Source organism: Solanum stenotomum, chromosome 2 (genome assembly GCF_019186545.1).
Source record: "Solanum stenotomum isolate F172 chromosome 2, ASM1918654v1, whole genome shotgun sequence".
Classification (NCBI taxonomy): domain Eukaryota; kingdom Viridiplantae; phylum Streptophyta; class Magnoliopsida; order Solanales; family Solanaceae; genus Solanum; species Solanum stenotomum.
The window spans coordinates 4,444,943-4,454,187 of NC_064283.1; positions in this window are offsets into that span (position 1 = coordinate 4,444,943).

The following is a 9,245-nucleotide window of genomic DNA, read 5'->3' on the forward strand; positions in this document are numbered from 1 at the left end:
GTTCGCGTGATAAATATCAAATATTCGATGGGTGGAACCATATAGTTCTCCGATTCATTTTAGAGATATGGCATGTGATGCTTAGTTGCAAGAGGAGATTGTTGAGTGTGAAAATTAATGAATTCTAAAGAAGAATCAATAAATAAATAAAAAAAGGTGTAATAATATTATCGAATGATGAGATTTATTGAAAAATTTATTTGGTTTAACTCAAAACAAACAATATCACACGATATTAAAAGGGGATAATTGTACAAAATGACAAACCTATAATCTAAAATAAATGGAGTCGCTATTGTTTAATTTAATTGCGCTCCGTAGCAAACGTTTGCCAGTCGCCTCTCTCCCTCCAAATTCTCGCTCGCCACTCTCTCTTTCTCGCTCGCTCCCTCCCTCTGTGCTCGCCTCTCTCGTTTTATACAACAGAATTGTATAAATTGCATTTCTGTTTGTATAAAGTGAGAGAAAATTGTATATACACATGCAAATACATATATATTTGTCCTATACACTTATAATTATACAATAAAAATATTCCCCTGCCCAGTTCTCTTTTGCCTTTCTCTCTTTCTCGTTTTATACAAACACAAATTATACAATATAATGTAAAATTTATGTTTGTATAATGTATAAAGCGAAAGAAAATTGTATATACACATGCAAATACATATATATTCGTCTTATACACTTATAATTATACAATACAAATATTCCCCTGTCCAGTTCTCTTATGCCTTTCTCTCTTTCTCGTTTTATACAAACACAAATTATACAAATATAATGTATAATTTATATTTGTATAATGTATAATTTATGTTTGTATAAAGCGAAAGAGAGTGATTTTTGATATACAAATATTTTTGTCAACGATTTATACAAACGAGAGGCAAACAACAATTTATACAAATGGCCTGCCAGCGAAATTATACATATCTGAAGAGGAGCCAACGAATTATACAATTGCTTCTTTTTGTATATATGTATAGCGAAATAGACATAGCTTTCAATTGTATATGTATAGCGAATTATACATATATATGTATGCTATGAAGCACAATTATGCAAACTTTGCTATAGCATACAAATATGATTTTTTTGTTTGCTATATGTGAAAGTTGCTCTATTAAAAGACTAGTTGAGTGAACATGTTCCCACCTTCCTGTTTGGTGTTGTTGATGTAATTTTCCACATCAATACAAAGTCTTCCTCGCATGTCCGACTAAAACGATATATTGATGTCGAAATTATTAGTAAAAGATTATATTACCAAATTAAATAAAAGTCAAGTCCTTAAACCCGTTATGAGTCAACTTCAATATTTACAATTAGGTCAAAGTCCTCTAAGCTGAGGCAGATTTAAAATTTATATTTATATTTTTAAATTTTAATTATACATATTCTAAGCGAATTTAGGAAAGAGTGAGAGAGTTTACTGAAAACCTTTCAATAAAGTATTACTATATAAGAAGAGAGAATAACTACTATATAAGAAGTGAACATGTGTTCCAATAAGAAGAGGGAATAACCAATATATTTATAAAAAGAAATGACATATAAAATGAAATGGAGAGAGTATTAGTTTTTGAAAATGGAAAAGGACAAAACACATATAAAATTAAAAGACATATAAAAAGAAGTTGGTTTAACTCTCAAACATAAAAAATAACATATGTTATTAAAAACTTTAATAAAAAGTACTATAATTGACAATAAATAATAACTTAAAATATCTACAAGACAACAAAAAAAGACTAATTTGTGTACTGCTTGTGTCACATAAATTAGGATTCGGATGATTTTAAAATTTTAATTTTGGTTATACATTATAAAATAGCCGAAAAATTGAATGATATAATTTTTTTAAAAATAACTGAATGAATCGTCCTATCGATAACCCTAATGTTACTTCTACTCGGTTTATTTTTACTTAAATTTAGAAAGATATGCTTCATTTCTACCCTCAATCTTATAACTACATTTATTTGCTATTTAAAATTCAAATTAAAAAGACAAATGACAAATAAGTTTATATATTAGCTCACTTATGAGCAAAATATATTATAACAATCTTTACTAATTTTATAACAATACATAAACTATACTCCCTCCGTCCCATATTAGATGGCCATTTCCAATTTTACACAATAATTAAGAAATCATTAATACATTGGAAGACTTCACCATTTTGCCCTTTGTTTATATCAATGCACATTGAAATGAGTTACAAAAAATACACATACAATATAGGAATGGTCATATTAATTGTAGGGGTAAAATGGAAAAGAATTAATTAATTATATCCTAATTTAATAAGTGCTCAAATAATATGAAAAAAATATTTTTAGTAAGATTCTCATTTAATATGGAACGGAGAGAGTAACAATATAACTTTATTAATGTTGGGCCCGAACAGTGCCCGGACTTTCTTTACTAGTATATATATATATATAACGAAAAGTAAAAAAGGTAAAAACTACTATTGAGTTTCGGAAAATCCTCATCAAATTACCTAAAGCCGCCCCTCCTCGAGTCAATATATGTTATTAGTTGTAGTAATTTTGAAGATGGGATAGGATGACATAAGTTGTGCATGTGATAGCAAAGGAAAAAGAGAACACGTAGAGGAAAAATAAAGGTCAATATGACGGAAGAAAGAATACATTATATATCGAGAAAGAGTCAAAAATATCTTTAAATTATTCGAAATGAACAAGAAATTCTCCTTTTATACTTTAGTTCAATAATGTTCTAGTTGTTAATACTTTGATCTAAAATGAGTTAAAAATATCTTTTTAAACCAAAATATAAACGAAAGATATTTTTATTCGTTCCCAAAAATATATAGGTAGTTAAAAATGAAGAATATATTGGATCTAAATTCCCAATGAGTTTTGATGATTCTGTTGAGGGGGGGGGGGGGGNGGGTGATAATACCGAGGTGGATACCCCCCTCAAATGTTAGGCAAGACGTGTCCTATGTTTCCTTCATTCCTCGACACCCATAAAACTCTACCTCCCCACAGTTGCACTGCACGTGTGTTTTTCTCCTTGTTTTCTGTTTGTAAAATAGTCAGTAGAATCAAAGAATGTGGTGTAGTGAATCTATTTTGTTAAGATAACATAAAATAATTATAGTGTCAAAAGATATGATGTTGTGAATGAGAAGAGGCGGAGTAACTTTGTGGTCATGTATACTCATATATATATATATATATATATATATATATATATATCAATTATATAATATATGTAGAACAACTTTCACATATATCAAACATAAAAATTATATTTGTATGCTATAGTTATAGTTTGCATAATTGCGCTCCATAACAAACATAAATATGTATATTTTGCTATACATATACAAAGAAAACAGTTGTATAATTCACTATACATATACAAAGAAAGCAATTCTATAATTCGCTATATATATACAAAAGAAAGCAGCGTATAATCTATTTCGGTATACATCTACCAAAGATCAATTGTATAATTTGTGTTTGTATAAAGCGAGAAAGACAAAAGAAAACTTGGCAGGGGAAGATTGTATTTGTATAATCATAAGTGTATAGGACGAAAATATATGCATTTGTATTTGTATATACAATTTTCTCTCGCTTTATACAAACACAAATGCAATGTATACATTTGTGTTTGTATAAAGTGAGAGAAGCGAGTGAGAGTGGCGAGCGAGAACTGGGACAGGAGAACGAAAATATATGTATATATACAATTTTCTCTCGTTTTATACAAACACAAACACATTTTATACATTTGTGTTTGTATAAAAGTGAGAGAGGTGAGCGAGACTGCCACCAAAATGAGAGTGGCGAGCGAGATTCCACCAGGGAGAGAGGCGAAAATAGCAATAGTTTGTTATAGGGTACAATTAAATCAAACTATGTTTATAAGATTTAATTTGAATTAATAGTTTGCTATTATATACAATTTTTCCATATATGTATGATTCATGCATTATAAATATCCATTATAGGGATTGTATAAAATAGTAAACTATTAATTAAAATTAAATAATATAACCACTGTTTCATTTAATTATAATCCGTAGCAAACACTTTGTCATTCATCTCTCTCCCCAGATTTCTCGCTCGCCAGTCTCTCTCTCGGCTCTCTCATTTTATACAAACACAAATGTAGAAATTATGTTTGTGTTTGTATAAAGTGAGAGAAAATTGTATATATGCATATCTTTTCGTTCGCCTCTCTCCCTAGAGAATCTCGCTCGTCACTCTCCCTCGCCTCTCTCACTTTATACAAACACGAATGTATAAATTGCGTTTGTGTTTGCGGGAGAAAACTATATATACAAATACAAATATATATATTTTCGTTCTATACACATATAACTATACAAATACAGATCTTCCCCTGTCCAGTTCTCTTTTGTCTTTCTCTCTTTCTCGCTTTATTCAAACACAGATTATACAATTGATTCTTTTGTATAAGTATACCAATATATATATATATATATATATATATATATAACCACAGCAAACTTAAAGTTTGCTATGAAGCTCAATTATGTAAACTATAATTATATCATACAAATATGATTTTTATATTTGCTAAACCTAAAATTCACTCATAAATATGTAATTAATACTTGTCAGCTAAAATATAATTATTAAAATTTGATTTGCTATTTATATAGAGCAACTTTCACATATAGAAAACACAAAAATCATATATGTATGCTATAACTATAGTTTGCATATTGTGCTCCATAGGGAACATAAATATGTATATTTCGCTATACATATACAAAAGAAAGCAGTTGTATATAATCTCTTTTGTTTCGGTATACATATATACAAAAGATCAATTGTATAATTTGTGTTTGTATAAAGCGAGAAAGAGAGAAAGGCAAAAGAGAACTGGGCAGGGAAATATTTGTATTGTATAATTATAAGTGTATAGGACAAAGATATATGTATTTGCATGTGTATATACAATTTTCTCTTGCTTCATACAAACAGAAACACAATTTATACATTTCTGTTTGTATATGCCAAAGAGGCGAGGGAGAGACTGGCGAGCAAGATCTGGGAGAGGAGAGAGAGGGGAACGAAATATATGTATATATACAATTTTCTCTCGCTTTATACAAACACAAATGCATTTTATACATTTGTATTTGTATAAAAAGCGAGAGAGGCGAGGGAGAGAACGAGAGTGGCGAGCGAGATTCACCAAGAGAGAGGCGAAATAGCAACAGTTTGCTATGTGGTACAATTAAATCAAACTACGTTTATAGCATTTAATTTGAATTAATAGTTTGCTATTATATACAATTTTCCCATTTATATAATCTATAGTGTCTGGTCTTTGTTCTTCTTTATGAGAATAGGTGGGCTTCTCCTTTAATATTGGGCTTCCACCCTACGATAGCCCAAAAATTTAAGCATGTCTTAGGAGACTTTTCATCAGGTGACAAGATCTTTGCTTCAACATAGATATTAGTATTACTAAAAAAAATGCTAATTACTTAGGTACATAACAAATCTCGTGCGCCGCCCTCACCTTTTCCATCTCACTCGCCACTCTCCCATGTATTGGGCATCCTAGATACTTGCAAATCACTTCAGATAGATACAAATAGGGGAAATGCATAGATTCCTCCCTAAACTTGTTCCGAAAAGTCAGTTACACACTTTAACTATCTCGATGACCTATTACACACCTGATCTTGTTTAAAGTGATATTAATACCCCCTTATAAGATGACATGGCAGAGAAAGTGTCTTCACCTTCCTTAATGTGCGTGAGAAGAAGGAAAAAACGTTAAAATGTTAAATTTTAACACATGACACTATCTTATTGGTCATTATATAATTAAGTATTATAATTTCTAATATATTAATTCTATCAATAATATTTTTCAATGTCTTTTTATTGGTGGCCTTCAATTTCTTTAAGCTTATACATTTTTCTTTATTTTGACTTCTTCTTCTTCAACGGTTCTTCTCTTTGTCACCAATAATTAGTTCTTCACTTATTTCCATGGAAGCATTTCAAACTCATACAGAAGAATTTGCTTAATAAAATAGGATCACGGGTCCAAATTTGATTAAAAAAAAAACTCAAACAGAAGAATTAAAAAAAAAAAAAAAACTGAACTTTAAAAAGAAATAGAAAGAAAATGATTATTCTATCTTTATCTTCTCTATTCTTGTCGGAACACCACCTACAACCATCACAATGTCATTTTTGTCTCAAGCCGCCATCAATAGCATATTCATTATGCACAAATAATACATATAAAATGATTAATTTCATCCATAATTATCAATATTTTAAAAGAAAATTACAGATCTGAAAGTAATTTTATAGATCTGAAAGTTTTTATTTGTTTCACCGGCAACAATGGTGTTGCCGACCAACATATCACTACCGTCAACATCTCTATACTTCATAATCGTCTAACTACTTCCTATTTTTTCTTCAAATTTTCTTTCCCTCTTCTACTTATGAAGAAGGAAGAAGAAATAAATTTTAAAAAACAAAGAGATGTATGGTGAGGGAGGAAGAATACACAGAGTAGGGATTACTATTTTAAGAAAGTGTGAGAAAATATTAAGGGAAAAAGGTTAAAATAATATTATTTTCGTTTTCAAAATGCGTGTTCAACAATTTCTCACACAAAAACTGAGATTGTCTTCAAAAGGGGAAATTAATATCACTTTAAACAAGATCAGGTGTGTAACAGGTCGTCGAGATAGTTCAAGTGTGTAACTGGCTTTTCGGGACAAGTTAAGAGGGGAATCTATGCCTTTTCCCATACAAATACATACATATATATATATATATATATAGTGTGATTCGCATGTATTTGAGATACATACGAATCTCGCTCGCCTCCCTCTCCAATATCACTCGCCTATCTCCCTATTTTTGTGTATTTAATAGAAAAAGTATATGTATCTAAACGTAAGATACATAAATTATAGATAATAATAGTATATATATGATAGTAAAGTATGTCTAATTAGATAGTTTTTTTTAAAAAAAAAAACTACTATTTGTTTTTGGCTTATGACTTATAGTTCTAAGTTATGACTTTTGATTCTTTTTGTTATTATTTTGGCCTTAAGACAAATATTTATAAGCACTTTTTTTTCACCATAAAACTGTCTTGGCTTATAAACATTAAAATAATTCAAACCGGCCCTTAGTTGACTTTCGTGATTCTTAAGTTGAATGTCTATTGAAAACAATTTTTCTACTTGTTAGGTAAAGCTAAAAGTTAAGTCTACCTACATTTCATCTTCGTCAAACCTGACTCGTGATATCATACTAGGTATGTTGTTGTCTTGTGGTAAAATGAAAGTTACATGACTTTACTTTGTTCGTTTTAATTTGTTTGTTTGATTTTGACTTGACATGAATGTTGAAGAAAGTAAAGAAGTTTTTGGATCTTGTGGGCCTTAAAAATTACAAATATATTAAAATATTTTTTAATTTTATTATCTTTAAAATATTATGTGAAATGTTAGAATTAAAATATTGTTAAAAGGAACAAAATACATTCCATTTAAAATAAAATTAAAAAAAAATACTAGAGAAACAAATTGAAACGAAGGAGTATATAAGTAAACAAGAACCGTTCACCATTATTTCCCAACTTTAGTATCACTAGACTAGAACTAGAGGACACTTAATTCCATGATTGTTTACCTTGACTTTAGATTTTCTTTACCAAAAAAATAAATAATAGAAGACTTAGATTTGTGAACAGTAACGAGTCCTCCCATTTTTCTTCTCATCCCTAATTCATCTTAAAGAAAAGTATAAAGAATTAAAGATCATGCACATCATGAGTACATCCATGAAATTATTGACCAAAAGTTGAATAACAATAATAATATATTCAGTCTAAAATTTAAAATTAAATGTCAAGATTTTTTTAACTCAATCCAAACATATTTGAAATTTAAAATTTATGATGAGTAGAAGATTTGAATGATTGTCAATAAAGACACAACAAAGCTTAATAGGATTCCACCTTTGCCATTGAATTAACAACCCATTCTTATACTAATCCCAACTAGAAACTTATTATATGTTCAAAATTTTCAATATAAATACAAGACTCGAGTAAAAGTTACTGAATTTCCGAGAACTCCAAATTAGACTTAAAGAATCTCGTTAGGAAGGTTCATTGAATATGATACACCCTACTTTCATAAATTTAATTTGATAATAACTTTTCAACATTTCATGCTTCAACGCAAAAGAAAAGAAGTGATAGAAGCAAAAGAAAAAAAGGCAAGTGTAGAAGGAATTTTTGGGTCACTTCAACGCAAAGAGAAAATAAAATAAAACGTAGAGATTAATTTATTGACTTTGAAATTAAAGCATCTACTGTTTTTGGCTCATTGCTGCTAATGCCAATTTCCATGTATTTACACAAACAAAATGGTGGGTTCCTACCTAGGATTGAACCCTTGAGTTTGAGATGACAGTTGTAAGTATTAGACAAGTTCAAAATTTAAATTTTGTGAATTTAATTTTTAAATTTGAATGGATTTTATATATATATATATATATATACTTACTTCCCAGGGTTTTTTTTTTTCTCGTTGCAGACTTATTTGACGTTAGTGTGTGAACATATATTTTTTTTCCCTCTATTTTTAATACCCCTCAATTTATTTGATTCTCATCTTTAACAGCTGATACATTCTTTTCAGATTTAATTATACCACTGAAATTTTAGAATGTTTATTTAAATTTATTAAATTTATGTGTGAGAAAATTCAGTCAAATGGTGGAAGACTTTGTGCAATACAATTTTCCGAAAAAGAAGAAGAAAGAAAACGGAAACTTCCATTATTCAAGGGTTAGACTGTGAGTCTGTGACCATTTGATCGTTCAAATGGACACTTGAGTTAAATTTGAACGAATTAAAATAAATTGAGTTGATGAATAATTTGTTCAAAAAATGATTTAAACTAAAATAAATTGGGTTGAAATGACCTAAAGAGCGGATCATATAATCTACCATATTCAATTTTTACTTTATTTTTCATTTTCTCTGTTTGATCTTTTTATAATATGTAACATATCAAAATAAAAATAATAATCTTTTTTTGAAAAGATTTTTATGAGACAATTAATTTTTAATTAGGCTAAAATAAATTGAACTGATAAATGAGCGGATTTATACTAGTGAGACATGCAATCCGTGTTATGTCTAAAAATTCCTATTAAAACATATTTTGAGCC